At 48.9% G+C, this 21,412-nt stretch overlaps 1 protein-coding gene across 1 annotated transcript in view; it reads right to left on the bottom strand.

The window, feature by feature from the left end:
• Positions 1–21,412, bottom strand: part of Rnf144a (ring finger protein 144A) — a 127,026-nt gene extending 105,614 nt beyond the window's left edge. Inside the window, exon 1 of the mRNA XM_026788960.1 lies at positions 21,372–21,412. The gene's annotated coding sequence lies outside the window, so the exon portion shown is untranslated. The remainder of the gene's footprint in view (positions 1–21,371) is intronic.

The raw sequence follows: 21,412 nt of genomic DNA, 5'->3' as shown, positions 1-21,412 counted from the left end.
CTGTGAGGAGCACCTGCCTGTGAGTGGTGGAGCACTCCTCACACCACATGTACACCTGTGAGGAGCACCTGCCTTGAGTGGTGGAGCACTCCTCACACCAAATGCACACCTGTAAGGAGCACCTTCGTGCAAGTGGTGGAACACTCCTCATACCACATATACCTGTGAGGAGGGAGCACCTACCTGCAAGTGGTGGAGCACTCCTCACACCACATGTACACATGTGAAGAGCACCTACCTGTGAGTGGTGGAGCACTCCTCACACCACATGTACACATGTGAGGAGCACCTGCCTGTGAGTGGTGGAACACTCCTCACACCACATATACACCTGTGAGGAGCACCTGCCTCCGAGTGATGGAGTACTATTCATGCCACATGCACACCTGTGAGGATCTAGGCAGGTGACAAGCACAGGGTCAGGCAGAACTGTCTGTGTCAGGAGGCTGTCTGTCAAGAGATCATCGGAGCATGGGCACCAGAGGAAAGAACAATAGAAGTGTGCAGATGTGCCTCCCCCCTCTAATGACAACTCAGAGAGACACATGGCACGGGGCTCCAGTAGTAATCAGTGTGGCCAAAGCCATGCCCAGTGTCCCCTGGGAAGTCAGGGGACAGGAAAACACACGGGAGCCCTCACACAGGAGGAGTGATGGTGCAGTGTGACGTCACAGCTCTGGGAACCATTGCAGAAGCCAACACTGGAAGACGTAACTGAGGGTAACAAGCTGAGTCAATCACAGGATGCTACCCCTGTGAGTAAGAAAGAGATGTGCTGGCTGGCAAGACGTCTAAGACACACCTGGAAATAAAAAAGGCAACATGTAAAATGTGTGCATGACAAGATTACATGTGTGCGCAGGACTGACGACATGCGGTTCTTCTAGGGGACGCCAGAGCAAACGAAAGGGTGTCAGTGGTCACTCTAACCAAAAGGGATTGACTCTGCAGTGTGCTCCTCTCTGGAGCCTTTCATCTCGGCCTGTCTTCAGAGGTTAACAAGCTCTGGCACAGTAAACTTCACCCACTGCTTATTGTCCTTTGTCTGACGAAGGATCATATATGCCACGCATAACATGCCACAAAGGATGAGTTAAAACCCTACAGGAAAAGCTTAATTTCCTTGCATTCCTGGCCCCACAGAGAAGCAGTGCTTTCTTTCTCTTCTTTACACTGGCTACCCCCATCTACACCACACACACGCGCACACACACACACTCACACTCGGTACATTTACATTCAGCCTCTGATCATCTGCTTGTGGCTATCACACACCACACACACGCACACATGCACGCACACACACGCATTCACACACACTCACACTCAGTACATTGACATTTAACCTCTGCTCATCTCCTTGTGGCTATCACACCCCCCCACACACACACACATACACTCACACTCGGTACACTGACATTTAGCCTCTGTTCATCTGCTTGTAGCTATCACACACCCCACACACACGCACACACACGCATGCACACACACTCACGCCCGGTACATTAACATTCAGCCTCTGCTCATCTGCCTGTGGCTATCACACACAACACACACACATGCACATGCACACATGTGCAAGCATGCACACACAGGCACACACACTCACACTCAGGACACTGACATTTAGCCTCTGCTCATCTGCTTGTGGCTATCGCTACAAAGCACGTGAAGAGGAACGACCTATGTAGGACGCCTTGCACAGATGCACAACACCAAGGACCCGAAGGAATCCGGCTGCTTCTCCCAGGTCTTTCCATTCCCAAGCCCGGGATTGTCCTCCAGTTGCTGCTGATCCTGAAAGTTAGGATTTCAAAATCAGTGCAGCTCTCGGCAAGGAGGTTCTCACAGCGGATGCAGGCCGCGGTTGCCACATGTGTGAGCTTCAGTATGAATGGGGGTCTTGTCTGGCTGCAATAAAGCTCCCCTCTGTTTATATGCATGCTATACTGAGAGTCTTGTCCACTGGGAAGCTACCCAGTGCTCCACGACAATCCCTTCCGTGTTGTCTTGAAGGGATCCATTTAACATTTGCCTTCTCTGGGGTAAATACAGCAACTGAAGCCTTTCTCAAGGCAGCCATGAAGCCCGCTCACTGGCTCACTGGCTCACTGGCTATCATTAAATTGAGGGTTGGTCAGGCTTATGTTTTGCTTTGTTTTTGTTGTTTTTTTTGTTTTAGTTTTGTTTTTAATTCTCTTGCTGAAAAGAAAGGCCTCTGGTTATTCGACTATCACTCCTAACTAAAGAAATCACTCATAAAAACACAACTGATTCTCAAGCTCCACGAAGCCCACAAAGAACCGATTGATTTACCCAACTAGATGCCGAAGCAGGCACAAATAAGAATCTTGTTGCTGTCTGGACATTACACTAGAAAAAAAAAACAACTAATTTATTTAGAGCCCTGCGACAATAAAACACTGTGACTTTAAGAAACTCAGAAAGCAGTTCCCTGGGCAATGTGTCTCTAAGAAGAATGAGGTGGGTTTGTGTTTGCTGAGCAGAGGGAAATTCCTCCAGGGAGCAAGACGAATTACCTTTCTATCCCAAACGTGTGTGCTGGCCAAGCCGGGGACTCTGACAAGGACAAGATGCCCATACAGGCGGAGACAGTCTTGCATCTGAACACTGAAGGCCTGGACAGGAGGGAAGGGCCTTGTATCATGTGACTCCGCACTGTCCAGCGTGTGTGTTTTTAACGTATCCTACCCATGTTATTCATAGGATGTAAGATTGAGTATTTAGAGTCTACAAGTCACTGTGGCTAGTAACCTCACAGGATCAGATAGCTATACCATCACTTCCCTTACCTCAGAACAAGACCTTGGGGCCAGTGCTAGGGTGCAGCCAGCATGAATATGTGCATATCCGATAAATAAATAAGTAAATAAAATTTTAATCTAAATTAAAATCCCTCAGATCTCTCACACAGTAAGTCCCTCATTTCTGGTTTGCACCCATGATCTCGTGTCTTCTGTAAAGTTCATACAAATAGAATCTCACCTTTTAAGTCTGGCTCCTTTTGTATTTCTTGTTAGAAAGCTAAAATTGAAATGACATATATCTTGGGCAAGTTCCATCAAAGCCATACATTACATTTCTCCAAGGATATCTGTGTGTCTAAATCAGTTACATCTAATCCCACAGATGCCAGAAGACGGACCTATGTGTGCAAAGAGTCTGCAGATAAGAACTGCCCACTTAACAGAGCAAAAAGTGGTGGGTCAATAAAGCCTTTTAAACATGACGCCCATGCAAAAGTGCCCAGAGCTACTCTAAAGCAACAATGTTAGGCTCAAAGTCAGAAGAACAGGAGCATTTCCAGGGCTGCTGACAGGTTAGATGGTCAAATCTCAAAACCCCCAAACAGCCCAGCCCCCAACAATAGCTCTCTGAGCCTTGTACGATGTGAGTCCTCTCCATCATCACAGCCAGGGACTACGGGGCACTGATGGGACACTGGCAGGGAGGCACCTGACACAACCCAGGTAGAAACCACAGACACGAGCTTCGTTGTGTGGAAACCTAAAGGGTCATGGCTCCATCACAGGAAAAGGCCAGGCGAGCGGCAAAACGGAGACTTCTTTTTTTTTTCTTTCCGAGACAGGGTTTCTCTGTGGTTTTGGAGCCTGTCCTGGAACTAGCTCTTGTAGACCAGGCTGGTCTCGAACTCACAGAGATCCGCCTGCCTCTGCCTCCCAAGTGCTGGGATTAAAGGCGTGCACCACCACCGCCCGGCAAAACGGAGACTTCTTACAACAATCTTACAACTTCTTACAAAATAAATAAATAAATAAATAAATAAATAAATAGTCCCAGGACAAAGTCACATTATCAACCCTGTGTAGAAAAGTGAAATCAGAGTCACTGCTACAACCCATCACAGAGGCAGGAGCTAGGAAGGAAGGATGCTCTGTTGCAAGGGCCATTTAGTACACAATTTGGTGGCATAATGCTTTCAGAAAGGGTGTTATGTTTAGAAATACTGACTTGGAACTATAGGGCAATCACTGATTTTTTTTGTAACTATAATGATGGGCTAATAGTGGTACCCTGGCAATCCCGTCCATATTCAAGCAGGAAAGTCAAAGAAACAAAATGAAAAGAGACAATAAGTTGAAAATAACCATCCACAAGGTACTGCAGCTGCCAGACAACCATATCAAAAATCACTTTAAACATAAATGGTCTAAAAAAAAAATCAGTTAAAAGACGCGGACTTAGGAAGACTTCATCCGCTAAGTTCCTCTGTGGAGCGAGCGGCTGTCTATACAGAAATCACAACTTGTCAGTGTGAAGAGAGTAAGTGTCCGTGTGGTTCTTGGCCACAGATTGTACCTCTTATGTCATAGACCCACAGACTCAGTCAATGAAGAGTGAACAGAAAGACAGTAAGAACCAGAGGCTGGGGAGGCCCTGTCTAACAAGCTGTCTTCTGAACCATAGAACAACTGCAGTCAGAAACTCAAGGCAGATGTGGTTGCCTGCATAATACCAAGCCGGCTACCATTCCAGCATAGATGGTGGAGGGGTTCATTAGTTCCCTACTCTAGCTGAGAAGACGATGACAAGGATGGCTTCTGAGGAATGGGGAGAGGCCCCTGACAGGTCCATTATATTCCTGGGATGGCCCCACACCAGGAGTTAATGAGCAGCACATGTTAGACTCAATGGGTTATTAAATAAGTTATTAGATAAAAAAAAAAAAACAGAGGACACAAAGTTAGGAGGGGATAAAGGACGTGGATAGACCCAGGAGAAATTAAGGTAAGGAATGGGAGAAATTAATATAATTAAAAGACATAGTATATAGTTAAGAAATTCTCAAATTAATAAAAATACTATATGAAAATACGGGCACAAGAGTGAAAAGAAAAACACAACTGTGCATTGTATTATTAGTAAGAAACTCACTGAAAAGCCACAGAGGCAGATTAAAAGTAAAGGGTTAGAGATGAAAACACACCATTCTAAAGCTAATCAAAAGGAAGCTGAATGGCAAGGATGTAAAACCAGAATCATCAGGCTGTGTTGTGGCACTGCATTTATATGTTAATAAATAAAGTTTGCCTGAGGATCAGAAGAGTAAAACAGCCACACTGGCCAGCTTTACAGACCAGGCAGCAATGACACACGCCTTTTATCCCAGTAGCCACAAGAGCTTTCTACAGAAACCAGGCGATGGTGGTGCACACCCTTAATCCCAGAACTAGAGAGAACTGTATCTCGGGAGGAAATAGAGCTAGGTGTCATTCTAAGGTTTCCTGTAGCCGGGATCATCATTTTCGGACTGAGGCCGAGGTAAGAGCCAGTGGCTGATTGCTTAGCTTTTCTGGCCTTCAGGTTGAACCCCAATATCTCTGGGTTTTTTACCCATGTTACAAGGCTGCAAAGTATAAAGAGGCAAATTCTACCAGCAGACATAAACATGTATATCCTCACCAACAGAGTACAAAGCACATAGGCAAAGCTGATAAAACTACAGCAGAGAAGCACCCATTAAATAGAAATTTAACACCCATTCATGGGAAATGGACAACTTCAGCAGGCAGAAAACAAAACAAAACAAAACCCTGGACCAGACAAAGATGATCTGGACAGTACCAACCATGAACTTGAACTGCTTCATCTGTCACCTCCCATCTAAACTCTGTGGCTCCCAGGAAACACCCTAGGCCACAAGGTCACATAAAATGAAAACAAATGGATAAAAGAACCATAGAAATTATGCCAAGTTTCATGCTTGGAAACCTAAACCCGTAGCCAAAGGATACACAGGCCTGGAGATGTCGAGGCTACTTAGACACCGTGAGAAGGAATCCATGTATGAACAACAATGGAGAGAAAAAAAAAACACTTGTGTATGCATGCATGAATACACACACATCATTCATGGGCTACAGATGTTATTGCAATCTTAGCACAAAACAATGCTACAAACAGAAAAAAAAAAACAGGAGAATGGAGTATTGCTCATTTAGGTGTTTCTCACCTTAACTTAAAACTAAAGACAAAATTAGCAGTTTCTAATTTGCACTATTTGTTTGCTCATTTTCTGTAGTGCTGGGCTTGGGGCACAGGGCCTATAGACTCTTGTCAAGCACTCTGCCACAGAGCTACAACTCCAGGCCCAAGCTCTCACCACTGCCATGTATGATATGGCCTCATACTTTCCCACAATGAGACATTCTTGGGTTCACCTTTCAGACTGCCCCTTAATGTCTATCTTTACATGTACAGAGGTGTGATGTCTTCAGTTCTCAGGAGTCCCACAAATAAAGTAAGTTGGCACCATTCTCACCACACAGATGAACATTTTGGGGACATTTGTGGGAGTCATAAGCCCTGCTGGGGCTGAGGGCTTGGGCAAGACTCCTCTTCTCTCTCTCTGACCTCATCTTGTCTCCTCTTGCACAAACAATCCCTGGCCACAGCTGCCACACTGGGAGGTGTCAGCCATGCAAGACGATTCCGCAGGCTCCTGCCTCCCTTCTGAGGTTCACCATCACAGGCAGATCTGCAGGGGCCTGACCTACACGGGAGCCAACGGAGTAGCCCTTCTGAAACAGTGCTGATGTTTGCATTGCTGTTTAGTTTAATAACAGGGGGTTCCTTCCTTCCTGGTAGATTACTCATTGTTCTCTAAGCCACCACAGCAGAATGCCCATCGCAGACCTCAGGCTCATCTGCTGAAATGCTTGCCATGTGGGAAATAGTACCATGTGTGTTGGGGTGAGCCATAATTTACATTTAAAAATTTTTTTGATGGAGGTCTGGCAGGCTGGCTCAGTGAGCAATGGCATCTGTTGCAAGACTGATGACCTAAGTTCAATCCCAGAAATCACATGGAAGGAGAGAACTTCCTGCAAATCCTCTGACCTCCACAGGAGTGCTATGGCATGACTGTACACACACACACACACACACACACACACATATGCATACACACACACGCATGCATGTACACGAATACACACACATACACATACAAAATAAAGTAAGATCTATAATTTGTTTTCCATTTTAAACTAAAATAATATATTTTATTACAAAAATGAAACACAGTCATCACTTGGGATCAAGCCAGTGGTGGCCTCAGCTTCTGCCTCGCACAGACCCAACATCTACAGATGCTCCAGTCCTTATGTAAAATGTCAGTCTCTGCATAGCTGAGGCAGGAGAGAAAGGCAGGATGATGGGGGAAAGAACGAGAAAGACCTCCATCTGGCAGGTCCTGCCGACGGCATCAGAAAACATCAGAAATGCCCAGAAAGCCCAAGTTACCCACAGAGACAACTGAGAGTTTCCTAGGACACCCTTCAGGGACAGTCAGCAAAGTGTGCTTGCATAGGGTCCAAGCAATATCAACCTTGAGTTTCTAGAACCACTCTTGGCCATAAATCGAAACGATGTCCATTAACCTACCTCACACCTCCATTCCCCAAGGAATATCCTCAAACATTTCCCCTTCCTGTCAGTGGAATGGGACGTTAGCATCCCTTAGAGGTGTGACTGGAGACTGATCCTAGTGTGTGTCTCTGTTTTGTGACATATGCCACGATCCACACGAAGAGAAAAGGGTTTATTTGACTTCCACTTCGCGGTCCATCACTGAGGGAAGTGAAGGCAGGAACCTGAGGCAGGCACTGAAGCAGAGCCCATGGAGGAGTGCTGCCTACTGGCTTGCTCCCCATGGTTTGCTCAGCCTGATTTTTTTGTACAAGCCCAGATCCCCTGTCCAGGAGAGTCTATCCACAGTAGACTGGGTCCTCCCACATCAAACGTGAATCTAGAAAATGCCCCAGATTTGCTGACACTGAGGAAGGCAATTCCTCCCCTGATTCTTCCCCTTCCCAGATGGCTCTCCCTTGTGTCAAGCTGAGAAAAAACCTGACCAGCACCAGAACCAACAGAATCCCACATACACCCACTGTAAAGAAACCTACTTGTGATTTGCCCCAGAAGTCCACCTTCCTCCTTCTGGAGTCCATTTACAATTCAGACCATCTGTCTTTCTAAAAATCCCTGGGCTTAAGAGCTGCATTTAAAATGTCAGTTGGTAAATCCCCAATCCTGCTTTATCCTGGTTCACCGTGGAATCCTTTTCCTTGATCTGTGAGGCCAGGGATCCTGGGTTTGCCTAATTGGGGGTTTCTAAGGAGAGAGGAGCCAAGGTCCTGCATAGGGAGAATAAGGGCTGTGTCTGTGTCCCCATCACTGATGACATAACCCATGCCCAAGCTCCTATAGTGCTTTGCATGTGCTGCCTAACACAGTGTGCACCTCTGTAATAAAGTCAAGAGCAAAATCAAGACAGGAATGGTCCTACCCTGAGTGTTTTCAGTCCACGGTTGGTTGAACCCAAGTGAGGATACAGGGCACCAACTACAAAACCACAGGAAGAAAAAAAAAGTCAAGAACCAAAAAAAAAAAAAGATTAAAAAAACCTCATGTTCCTTGTGAGTTATGAGACTTTCCCTTAGCGTATTTTCCATGTTGATAAACCAAACCATATATTACATGAAATCCTGTCTCGCAATTATTTCTGCTTAATAGTCTGAACATTTTCCCAGGGCCACAATCTCCAAAAATCTTATCCAACTAGCGGATGATGTTTATTTAACCATATTGAGATGTTTTCCATTTGGGGCTATTACATTTATAAAAACGAAAATGAAAACAATAAACATTTGTGAATAAATCACTTATTCTCTCCACATTTAGCACCGTTTCCTCGGGCTGGCTAGATGGCAAAGGAAAACAACACATTCGTCCTAAATCCAGCCCCTCCCCAAGCTCAGGGCAACAGGGTTATTTCTCTGACTGAGCCAACATGATACATTTCACCTCCTTTTCAGAGCACAGCTTTAAAATATGATAAAAATCCTCTGAGCTAATTTCCCTTTCCAAAAAGCACTAATGATTTCATGCTTACTAAGAAGACCTTTATCTTATCTCCCGAGGTCTTTAGTAGGGCTGCCCACAGGTGTGACTAGACCCTGTGTCTATGTTAACAGGGAGGTGTAGAAGGCAGACTGGGGTCCACACAAGGAAAGACTCAACGGTAACTAAACCAGTACACACTAGGACTGTGTGAACGCTGGGCGGTTTCTCTTATTCACTCATTGGTTTATTCCCGTGCGTGACTTTGAAAATCACCAACGCCTACCTTCAAGCACGACCTTTTTAATTATATACTGCGTCTCGTGTAGCTCGGGCTGCCTAGAACTCACTATGTTAGCTGCCGATGCTCTTGAATTTTTCATCCTCCTGCCTCCACTTCCTGAGTGCTGAGGTTACAGCTGTGTGTGTAGCTAGAGACTGAGCCAAGGATTTAATGCATAGGCAAGAACTCTGCTGTCTAAACTATACCCTCAGCCCCTCATGGGTGATCTTAATGGATTCTCTTCCTTTTCCGTCAAGCTGTCCTTTCCTTTTGGTTTCTGGGGACAGGGCCAGGCAATGCAGCCTCAGCTGGCCTGGAACTCACTCTAGAGTTAGTCTGAACTCACCGTTATCCTCCTGTCTCAGTCTCACATGTATTAGGATGGCAATCATATATCACTAGGCTCAACGTACAGTTCAGGTCAACGTTCAGTTCGGTTTGCAAGGTGCTATGAGAAAAATTTTTAAATATGCCTGACACATCCTTCTGTTCCTGACAGAGTCCACGGACTGCTCTGTCACCCAAGAATCTGAGATGCTCCCCACCCACTGCCTGGGAAGACAGCACAAAACAGTGTTCAGAGCAGGGATGTGCAGGAACACCCCTCCCCGCCCTGCCTCCATCCCAGCTCCGGCCTGAACGCTGAGCTGCACCGGAGAGTTCATGGACTCTCTCGCACTGTGCATGGGCTTCAGACAGCGCCATGAGCGTTCTGTTTTGTTGACACAATAAAACATATGTGCTTACATGAATACCCGGTCTGACTCTTCATATTTCAAGACTAATACGTTTCTTCTCAGGCTTTGAAAGCATCCCACTAAGCAAAGCTCTCTGCCGGTCTGGGAGCAGAGGGATGGAGTCTTCCTTCCCGTGTGTGTCCCTCATGCTAGAGCCACCTGGGGAAGCCACAAGGCCTGACTCCTGCTGGAACCACACAGGATCACTGCACAGGACAGGAAGTGGGAGAGCCAGGATTTTGACACCAGAACCAGATGCAAAGTGAGAAAAAACTGAGGCCGGGAGCAGGGAGGAGGTCTGCCAAGAGGCCCGGTGCACAGTGCACACACATGCCAGGCAAAGCCACAAGCTTCAGAGACACGGAAAAACTATGGGGCAGCTATGAAAGCTCACACAGAGATGCCAAAGAAACGCGTCCTCAGAAAGGAGGTCAGCAGCACAGAGGTCACAGAAGGACAGTGGAATCTGGGTGACAGAGCCGCTGGCTTAGCACTCAGGACATGCCTACGTAGGCATAGGAGCCAAGCACAGAGAGGCTCCTAGCCACCAGCTACCCTGAACCCTCAATGGCTACTACTTACTTTGAACCTACAAGGCCTGAATGATAAGAAGTCCCCAGCAGCTGTGCAAGGGGATGGTGAGACAGAGAGGAGAAGAAATGGCGGCAACATCTGGTAACTAACTGTTGAATTAAGAGCAGCCGAGCTGCGTCCCTGGCACCCGGCCGCCCACATGGCTAGCTTAGTTATGTCCCAAAATAATTACACGGAAACTGTATTCTTTTAATCACTGCCTGGCCCCAATAGTTCCAGCCTCTTATTGGCTAGCTCTTACATATTAATCTAACCCATTTCTATTAATCTTTGCAGTCCACAAGTTGGCTTACCAGGAATGATCTTAACCTGCATCTGTCTGCAGTGGGAAAATCATGGCGACTCCCTGACTCAACTTCTTTCTCCCAGCATCCTGTTCTGTTTTCTCCGCCTACCTAAGGGTTGGCCTATGAAATGGGCCTAGGCAGTTTCTTTATTAATAAGAAATCATTCCCACATCAACTAACCTGAGGCAAAGGTGAGGAGCAGTCAGATGTATTTCAAAGTGGAAGAGTTTTGTTAAGGAAAAGGCTACGTTCTCCGCATTAAAAATACTTAAATAAGCAATTGAAAGAACTCTAGAATCGAACTTGATGGTGAACTGAGTCCATCGAGTAGCTGACCCCTGATGATAGAGGTTGCAGGTGTCCACGCATTGGCCAAGCTAGACGGGAACCCACAATGTCAGCTAGACTCAACACACAGTATCAGCGAACACACAGCATGCACCTAACACGCCCAACATGCAGCCCGGGCCCGAGAGGGATTGCTCTAGAGGGACGGGCCTGGTCAGACAGTCATTAGCTTTGCCAGCTCGCTTCTCTCAGAACTTCCAAGGTCACACCACAGTCCAGGGAAAAAGAAAGCCAACTGCACACCACACAGAAATCTGTATTTTCTGGTAGGAGATGAAAGAGGGAGGAGGAAGATGAAAAGGAAGAAGAGGTGGGGAGAAGATGGAGGAAGAGGGAGCTACTGATTTTAGGTACTGTGTATTTTCTTTCTGTGTGTGTGTGGTGTGCACATACATGTATGTGTATATGTCACATGTATATGGCAACACACAAAGTCCGGTGTTAGGCATTTCCCTTCAGCGCTCCTCCACACGCCTCTTTGAGGCAGGGTCTCTCAGTCAAACTCAGTCTAGCTGGAAAGCTCTGGGAAGCCTGCGCTTGCCATTCAAGGCTGGAATTACAGTGGACCTAGACTGCCACACCCACGTGGCGTTTAAACCAGATGGACAGATTCCAACTCAAGTCCTCATGCCTATGTTGCAAGCACCTTAACCACAGAGCCATCTCCCCAGGCCAATTAGTAACGTGTTTTATTTAACCCAATACAGGCAAAATAAAGCCATCTCAAGATGTGATTCATAGAGAAACTCCTGCGGGTGCTCCACACTGTGTTTTCAGACTGTTCACCCACGTTCCACACAGCTCACACAGGACGAGCCAGAGGAGCCAGCTGCCAAGCCCCACAACACGCAGGCTCCAGGGCTGTCCCATCCCCTCCATCTGCCTGTGCTTATGGCTGCCAGCCACAGAAGGGAGGTCCTGCCACCTCAAGACACAGCCCCTATCTGCCAGACAGGCAGGACCCACTCACGGCCTACATCTGTCACTAATGGGCCCAGCCGAGCTGCTGCTCCTAACTGGAGCTGGACTTGTTGCCTGAATTCAGGACGCAGAGAAAACAAGGTCACTGTCAAGGGAGCAGAGCTGAGAGCCAAAGAGGAACGAAGCCAGAAAGTGTTAAAGTATTAAGAGATAAGAGCCACAGGCTGCAGCCAATTGGCCTGCAGGAATTGCAGGACTGCCTCAGAGGCAAGAGAAGCCAGGTCCTTCAGGATGCCTTCTTATCAGACACAGGACTACAGGGCCTCGCTGAGGATGGGGCTCAGTCCTCACCCAGCCTGTGGAAATCCACACACCTGCAGGGTCAGCCACTCGAGAGCCATCAGCGAGGGACAGGCTGTGGCGCTGGAGAAAAGGGTTTCTGTGGGTTCCAGCTGAACAGATTTCTAGAGGGAAAGCGGAACGCAGGAAATTCCAATCGTTTAGGAATTCATGTTCTGCAGACCACAGAATATAATGCTCTAAGTGTTATAGGAAGGCCTTACCAATTCCTCATCCCCACGTCTAAGTCCTTCCCCTCCCTATAGAGTCCTCAATCAGCCTTCAGATCCCCAGAACCAGGCACTCTCTGACACTTGAGTAGAGTAAATAAGAGCTAACAGCATAAACAAACATAATGAAAAGCCGAGACTGCATTTGAACTTACATGGCTTTGGCGGGAAAGACACAGATGCAACTAAACTTACTGGGGATACAAAGACTACAACCCATGCTGGGCCTGGGAACAAAGACACAGGGGCCCCCACCACATCAAGAGCACGGAGGTTGTACAAACATTCACCTGGACCTTGACCCGTATGGATTCCTGTTCTTCTGGGAATAACAGGGAAAGCTGCTGATTGAAGCCCAGCATGGACAAGCACAGCCCTTGGCTGTAACCATGAACTCTGTCTCACCCAGGCCCCTGGAGCTCAACCAGGCTTGCAGGCTCTCACTTCTCTCTATCTCTCACTCCTGGGTTAACGCAGCCTAGCTCCAGCCCAACAGCAGACCAGTGTCTATAGTGTCTTAGGAGGAAAACATTTCTCCTCCTAAGGAAAGGGGGCAGATGCCACGGGCTCACACACGACAACTAGAAATACAGACACAGCTTAGGCGAGTCATCTGAGGCCAGTGTGCAAGCAAAAGCCAGTATCCTGAAGACTTAAGGATGGAGAAGCAAAGAGAGCCCAGTTCTTAGGGACACGGAAGCTGCCACATCAGTCTCCAGTCATTGATCCCAATACCCTGTGACGAGTAAATAGACACCAATACACAATATATACCGACATACAAACACTAACAGTTACTGAAGGGCGTAGGTGTGCTTACACGTGTATGTGTGTGCATGTGTATTGTGTGCATATGCATGTGTGCATTGTATGTACATGTACATATATTCATATATGTGTGTTGATGGATGTGTGTGTGTGTGCATGTGTTTATGTGTGTGGTTTGTGTGTGGTGTGTGTTGATGAATGTGTGTTGATGGATATGTGTGCGTGTGTGTGTGTAGTGTGTGTGTGGTGTGTGGTTTGAGTGCTGGCTAACTTTAACTTGACACAGCCTAGAAGACATCCCTTGGGAAGATGGTCTCAGTTGAGGAATTAGCTATACAAGGTTGGCCTTTGGGCATGTCTATGGGGATTGTCGCAATGGTTCAAGGTAGGGAGGCCCACCCTGGAGGTGGGCAGAACTGTTTAAGAGTGTGCAGGTAGCATGGCTGAGTCTGTTCTTCTGTGTTAACTGTTGATGGTGGTGTGACCAGCTGGCTCACGCTCCTACCCCATGTCTTAACTGCCGCCATGGACTGTAACCTGGAAGTGTAAGCTGAAATAAACCCTTTCCTCCTAGCTGCTGCTTTTGGTCATGGTGTCTTGTCACTGCCCTAGAGATGAAACTAGGCTAGTATGGACCCACGCATGTGCACACATGCACAGGCACACACTACAGGGCACTAGTGAACATACCCTTGTCAGTTTGTTCAGGTTAAGATGCCATCTAGCAGGATGGTGGGCCTTCATCCAGTGTAACTGGTCCTTAAGGGGACAGATGGCACAGAGGCAGAGAAAAAGATGCTCACGGGACCAGAGTGACACCTTGGCCTGGATTCCAACCTATTGCCTGTGGTCCGCCTCCATCTCACCCTGTGTAACCTGCCAGCTCGCATGATAAAATAGCAAGGAAATCGTTCTCTCCTCTCGAAGCACTAAAGTGCTGGGCCTCAGGACAGGGAACTTGGGGAGAGCCTAGAGCAAGGACAGATGTTGGGGTGACATGTTGAAAAGGTCAGTTCTTAGACAGATGGAATCTTTTTCTTTTTCTTTCTTGAATTTCCTGCCACATCTGGTCCCTTCACCTATCAGGCTGGCAGTTCCATCTCTAAGCAGCAAAGAAGGAATCAGGGTCCACACGCACATCCAGGCAGCTGACCCATCCAGCTGAGGACATGGAGGATCTAACCGCAGCCCTGCCCACATGGATATATATTTCTCTGTGGCTTTGGAGCCTGTCCTGGAACTAGCTCTGTAGACCAAGCTGGTCTCGAACTCACAGAGATCCGCCTGCCTCTGCCTCCCAAGTGCTGGGATTAAAGGCGTGTGCCACCACCGCCCGGCTATATATTTCTATATACACCTTTTAGCCAACAAATTCCACAACCTGAGCTTCTCAACCCCACAGTCATCTGGAAGCCTTTGCTTTGCTGAGCCTTAGGGAATGACACGCCCCCAGGCTCAGGCTACCAAGAACCACGGGGGAAGGTTAGGAAAAATGAATCTGTGTTTCTGATCATACTTGCACACGTCCAATGCACAGGTCCTGGACGTACCTGCCCATGCTTGTGAGCGCAAAGTGCACAGATGGAGTCCTCAGAAGCCATAGGCTGTTCTTCACTAAGGCAGAGTGTACCTATATCCCTGAGGAAGTGTTTCTCCATCCGTGAGGAAGTGTTTCTCCATCCGTGAGGAAGAGCACAAGCCTTCCTCCCACCGTGGCTGGCGAGCACACCTACAAAGGGCTCTGCCCCATACTTGGGGGAGATTACTCAGGTCTTTCATCAGAAGGACTCCACATGGAAGGGTGAGTGACCCCCCCACCCCGCCCTGCTGCTCCTGGGGTTCACACGCCACCCCATCTCTTTAGCACTTTCAAATGCTAACCTGTGGCTGCTGAGTCAGTGTTCCAACCTGACCGACTGAATTCAGCTTCAATCCAAACTTCCAAACAAAGGGCCAGTAGCGTGGGATGTCCTGTGGTCACGCTGGACAGTGACAGTTAACGTGTCCTTGTTTTCACTTCGGATCTGCCCACAGAGACCCCCATGTAGCTGCTCATTTAGGAAGAGTGAAATGAGCCTCGGGGGAGGAGGGAAGCAAGCAAGTTCCAGCCTTTGTAGAGCTGATAGCTAGTAGAGGAAATAAGTTACACAGATCACTAGAATAGATTAGATAAATGCAACCGTGGCTTCTGAGCTAAAGTTGCTCTGAAGCACCTCCTGGGAAAAATCCACCTCTAGGAGGAGAGAGGGTGGGGGCTGAGCCTCAGGCAATGTAAGCCTAGGAGGATGGATGCCTAGGAAAGCCAGGGCCTTCAGGAACTTGAGCCTAAGGGAGCCAGGGCTAGCATGGCCCAGGCCTAAGCTTTTGTAGCTCAGCCTCTTTCCTCTGGGTGTACCTCTATTTCCTTCTCTGCAAAAAGCCACTGTCTGAAGAGTGAAGACACGCGAGTGTGTCTCCAGATAAGGAAAAAGGTGTTATCTGTGGGCAGATCATTTAAAGGTTTTTCTTGACAAAGATGGCAGCAAAAAGGTCCAAGCTGGCAGCTACTGAGAGATCAGCCCTGGGATTGCAGGCTGTTCAACCCAGGGGTTCAGGGGCTCTGGGGGCTCCACACAGGCCATGGGGTTGCTGGAGGTATCTGAGCAGGTAGTAATCAGGAGTCAGTGGACAGAATGCCGAGGGACAAAAGGGGACCAACACAAAGCATCGCAGGCAAGCCCAGAGATACTGTGGTGATGACGCTGGCTTTGTGTGCTCATGTTTAAGAGTGGAAACGCAGAAAAGGGAGCTAACGATGCCAAGCTCTGAAGGCTTCTGTGAAGGGGAACTCCTCCTTCTACAGTGGCGTGGAGACTCAGGCAGGGACAGTGGTGGCCTCTGACATCAGGCTGGCTTTCTTCAGGGAATGACCAGAGAGTCACTGGGGAGGGTGTAAGGGGGCCGGCCAAGGGAATGATAAAGAAGTTCAGTGGTTGATGCCAGAAAGCAAATCACCTTTACAAGAAGGTGCAGGGAGCCCCTGATGGGGGTGGGGTGACAGGGGTGGTAAGTAGAACTTCTGAGCTTCGCAGGGCACTAATCAGATAACAGATCAGCAATCCTAGGTGGGCTGTCTGGCCAGTTCACAGGAAGTCAGGGGACATCCTAGGTTGACGTTATCTATCACACAGTTTCCTCCTCAAGACCCACCCCATAAAACCAAGCATGCCCTAACCCAGAGATTGCCTAGGAATGGCTTCTTTGAAACTTAACACATTCTCCCAGAAGCACCACACTGGAGCAAACACTTACAGTCCTTACAGCTGAGCTGGCCAGTCCTATTCACATCAGACTCTGAGACCGTTCCTGGTTGCCATCCTGGGTAGTTTGACTGAGAATGTCCTAGGCTCAGGAATTGGGTCTCCGGTCCCCAGAGCTGTCTGAGCCATTTAGGAGGAAGCATGTCCCTAGAAGGGGCTTCAGGAGTTTGAAGCCTCTCAACCCTTCCACTACACTGGGTTTTCTCCTTGAAAGTAGCAGACGTGAGCTCTTTGCTTCCTACTCTGGTTATCCAGCCTGCTGATGGTTGCTATGCATCATGGACTCTTATCCCTCTGGAGCGAGAAGCTAAAACTAACTCTCTTCCTTGAAGTGTTTCAGTCATGGTGCTTGAACACGGGAAGAGAAAACAGCTGATATCCCCAGCACTACAGGAAAGCTGAGAGGCCCAAGAAGATGTCCCAGCCCGTGCTACCACATGAGGCCTGCTGGGAAGTTCTCCACACCCACAGGAGCTGCTGCCGTCTGCGGAAGCCTTCACAGGCCACTCGGGAGAAATGCCTCTTGACGGTGACAACCATCTGACGCTCTCACTCGCCTGTTCTGAACTCTGACCTCTACCACGAGCCAGCTGTGCAGGAGTAAATATGAGACTACTAAGGAGAAAGGCCCCATACACATGGCAATGAGAACATACTACGGAACCTTCCAGAAGATACCAGAAGTGAATGCACCATGTGCCGAGTGAGAAGCCTGGTTTGGAGAGCTGTCACTGTCCCATCCCTCTATCACACCCATGTCCCCAAGATGACCTCAGTGCCTCTGTGGTTGTCCTAAGTCCCTACCCAGCTCAAGGTGTTTCTTGCTATATCCTGATTTTGACATTGACCTTCTAATCTCCAAGGCTAACCACCTGCTCGTTCCTGCTAAGCAGTCTCCTCCCACGGGGCCACTACACTCTGTACATCCCCAACGCTGTCCACCCCACCTCAGAATCTACCTACTAAGGTCTTCGCTTCCAGTTCTCCACACTCTAGATCAAGGCCATACAGTCTTCATTTTCTGCAGACCTCTGAAGTCAAAGCCTGACTTCCGCATGCATCCCACGAGACCTTGAACTACGCCTGCCCTCAGCAGGTTGGGATATGGCGCTGTACACCTGTCCTATGGCTGTGAGAGCTGCATTGGCGGTCCATATGAGTCTCAAAACCGGCACACGACCAAGGCTTAGTGGACGTCACTCCTGTCTTTCCCCTCCCAGCATCAGAAGTGCACAATCAAACATTGGCTGTCACACGACCTCCAGGGAGCTGACCCTCCCCTAGAAGGCTGCATCTGGTTTATGAATTCACACATTTGGGCGGTGCCTCTCATCCTTCCTCACGGGACGACCTTTTAATACTGTTCCTCACACCATGGTGATCCCAACCATAAAACAACTTCATTGCCACTTCGTAAGTGTCATTTCGCTACTGCTATGAACAAATCGTAATGTAAATATCTGATACGGAGGATATCAGGTATGTGATCCCCATGAAACAGTCATTCTACCCCCAAAGGGGTCAGGACCCACAGTCTGAGAACTACTACTCCATGAAATGAAGGTTTGCTAGAGTTCTGCGGAGTAGCCAGGAGGCCCTTTTAGCTTCAGTAGCCAGCTTCTCACTGTGCAGCCTTGGAGAGGAGCCGCCCTTCAGAGAGTGAAAATTTTACCTTTTCTTTCTAAAAGTCTGCACAAATGGCCGTGTCTGCAGGCCATTCTATAGTGTCGATTCTTCTAGAAAACACTATTGAAGAACTGCCGCTTTGCTAGTGAACCTGAAAGAACATTTAGGCCAAGACTTTATCCTCAGGGAACTGGGGCTATCCCGGCAAGCAGACACTTGCCAAGGTCAGAGGGCTGGGTGGGAACACTGCAGGGAACAAATGCCCAGCAGAAGTGTGAACAGTGGCTTCAATTAATTTCTCCAGCTAATTAAGAAAATAGTCTCCATGTGAATCCGCAATTGGGAAACCAAAGAAGGCTATCCTCGAATAACTTCTCCAGACTAGAAGGAATGAGGGGCACCGTCCACAAAGACCCAGGGGAAATGTGACAGTCTGCCTTCCTAGGAAGAATCCACTCCACACAGCCCCCAAACCAGCCTCAATATGGAAACATGCCAGGGGGCCAGAGGTAGAACTAGGTCAGGTGAGCATCCTCCCAAATAGCTGGAGATCGTGGAGATCCCGGGATAGCAAACACATCCCTGTCCTTTTCCAATATGAGAAGAGGGAAAGGACCATAGATGTTCAGAAGAAATAATTCCAGACCAGATCAACCCCAGCACCATGTAGTAGGCACCAGACTGCTCCTCTCCAGCCACAGTGCCCTCATAGACTTACAGGTATTGATGGGTCCTCGGTAACTCTCAGTGGCTCAGGACAGGTTTCTGCCAGCTCTCTCTGCCACTGGAGAAAGAGGCCTCCAAGAGGAGATATTTGAACAAAAGGAGGCAGCAAGGCCAAGTGAAGAACCACAGTGGAAAAAACAGCTTTCTCAGTCAGTCAGGCAACGTGGCTCCTGGCGCGGGGCCCTACTGCTGCGAGCAGAACAGCACATTAGTCCTGAACACAGCAGTTGCTGTAACACGGTGCGTGATTTCTTTTCCAAGTCCCAAGCCACAGTGAGGCACCAGAAGAAGCCACGTCGTCTAGGAACAGACTGGAAACAGGCACTGCGAGCTTGCAAAGAGAATTTTGAAAAATGCTTGTAAAATACACGTTGACGACAGTCCAGGGCTCCCACTGGCTTGTGTCCTGTGGGCTCCTGCTTCATCCGCCTGAGTTTATCCTTCAGCAGTTCCCCTTAGGATAGACTCCTTACTCTATCCGCCTCAGCTTAACCTTCAGCCATTCCCCTTGATGGGGTAGGGGGGTATTGACATGAGAACTGGGACATCTTTAGGCACTCTAGTCACATTCATAAGGCCCTGGGTTCGAACCTCAGTCCTGCATAAAATGAATACAGCAGCCCATTCCATGAACCTCAGTACTCCAGCGGTATATACTGGAGGAGTTCAGGACTTCTTCAGTTACACAGTGCCAGCCTGACCTAGAGAGCCTACAAAAAAACCTCACTGCTTAAAAACTAAAGAACAGCGCTCCTATCAAAATGTTTACTCCAGAATTCAAAATGTGCTGGATCTGGAAAATTTCCCTCCAGTTCCAGCTGAGTGAGGCGCACCCATTTTCCCAGGAGGTTTGCATGGAACCCTGGCTAGTGAAATAGGTATGTGTGGGGAAGGGTAGTATCTGACTCTCAAGGCCACAAGGGACACCCAGCCCCAGGTCTCCCTCTTTAACATGACCATAGCTACTCTGAAGTAATGGGTACTGTCTGCCCTCCTGCAAGACCACCCATCTTTCCCACTCCACAGAGGCAAGCCCAGACTCTTGGCTTGCAATTCAAACACCCCTTTAGACACACTTCCTGAGCAGTCCTTCAAATGTAATAAAAAGCAAAACTGGGGCAGACAGAAACTAGAAAAAGTACTCGGGACCTCTGGTATCATGGTTGAAGGCATAATGAGGAAGTCTTTGGGCTCCTTGGGAGCTAAGGAGGCAATCCCATAGGGAAGGTCCTTCACACTCTGCATTCTTTTGCTGGGGCATTTCCCACCACCCCAGCTAGGCCCCCACAGGTCATCTGACTCCATGTTCCTCCTTTAGAAAGGCCCTTGTCTCTGCCCTCTCATCTCAGGGCGCTGTGGCCACCTGACCTTCCATCTGGCGTGTAGCATTTAGACACATCTCTTAGCTGTCTAAACTCTCACCCTGGCCAGCATCATTGAGAAGGAACTACTCTGTCTCCCAGGCACCAGTCCTGGACGGCACTTCCTTTCTAAAACTCTCCTAAGCAAGCCTGGACTGTCATTCCATCCTAGGTCACAGGAACCCTGGGAAGAGTTTCCAGGGCCTTGTCTAACTCTCTTTGTTACCCGGCCTTTGACCCCCACACCACCACACAAGCTGTAGATAACTGTTCAAAAGAAGCATCCTTTTTTAAATGTTCTAGGGAAAAGAGACCAAAAAAGAGACCAGAGCAAACTTTAGGACCACCAAAGACCGGCCTAGGGTGAAGAAGTAGCCTCTTCCCGCCCTAGGGCCAGGAAGTCTCTTGTTAGCAGGAGCGATTAAATCTCTGAGTGCCACAGATGGTGTCGAAAACCCGGAGCGCTGCGGAGCGCGGGATGCGCGAGACCTGAGCGGACTTCCTAGGGCGGGCGGGGCGCAAGGGACACAGGGACTCCTGGGCCAGAGGCCAACAGAGGACGATGCCCACGGCCAGGAGCAGCTGAACACTGCGGGGTACTCGCCACAGCCGCCAGCCGGAACGGATCCGACCTTCCCCACGCCCTCACTCTGCCCACGACCAGGTCGCGGCGGGAGTGCACCCAAGGCCTGCAAACGACCGCCCACCCAGGCCATTCCAACCCAGAGCACCCCGCGCCTGCGGCTGGAGACTGCCCTCGGGGCACAATTCCCAAGTGCATGCGGCCAGGGGGACGCGGGCGCCACCCGAGCAGACACCAGGAGCAAAGCTTTCAATCGCCGCCCCGGAGCCCGCGGGTCACCGCCTGGCAGTAGGGGAGGGGGACCGATCTCAGCCCCGCACAGCCCCGTCCCGCGCGGCCCGCTCGGGCGATGCCGACACAAAGGGGACGCGCGCGTCACCCACCTGGTCCCGCGCGGTCCGGGCTCCCGCTCGGCCTCGTTGCG

This window comes from Microtus ochrogaster, unplaced genomic scaffold (assembly GCF_000317375.1).
Source record: "Microtus ochrogaster isolate Prairie Vole_2 unplaced genomic scaffold, MicOch1.0 UNK10, whole genome shotgun sequence".
NCBI lineage: Eukaryota > Metazoa > Chordata > Mammalia > Rodentia > Cricetidae > Microtus > Microtus ochrogaster.
This window is presented reverse-complemented; position numbering and strand designations above follow the sequence as displayed.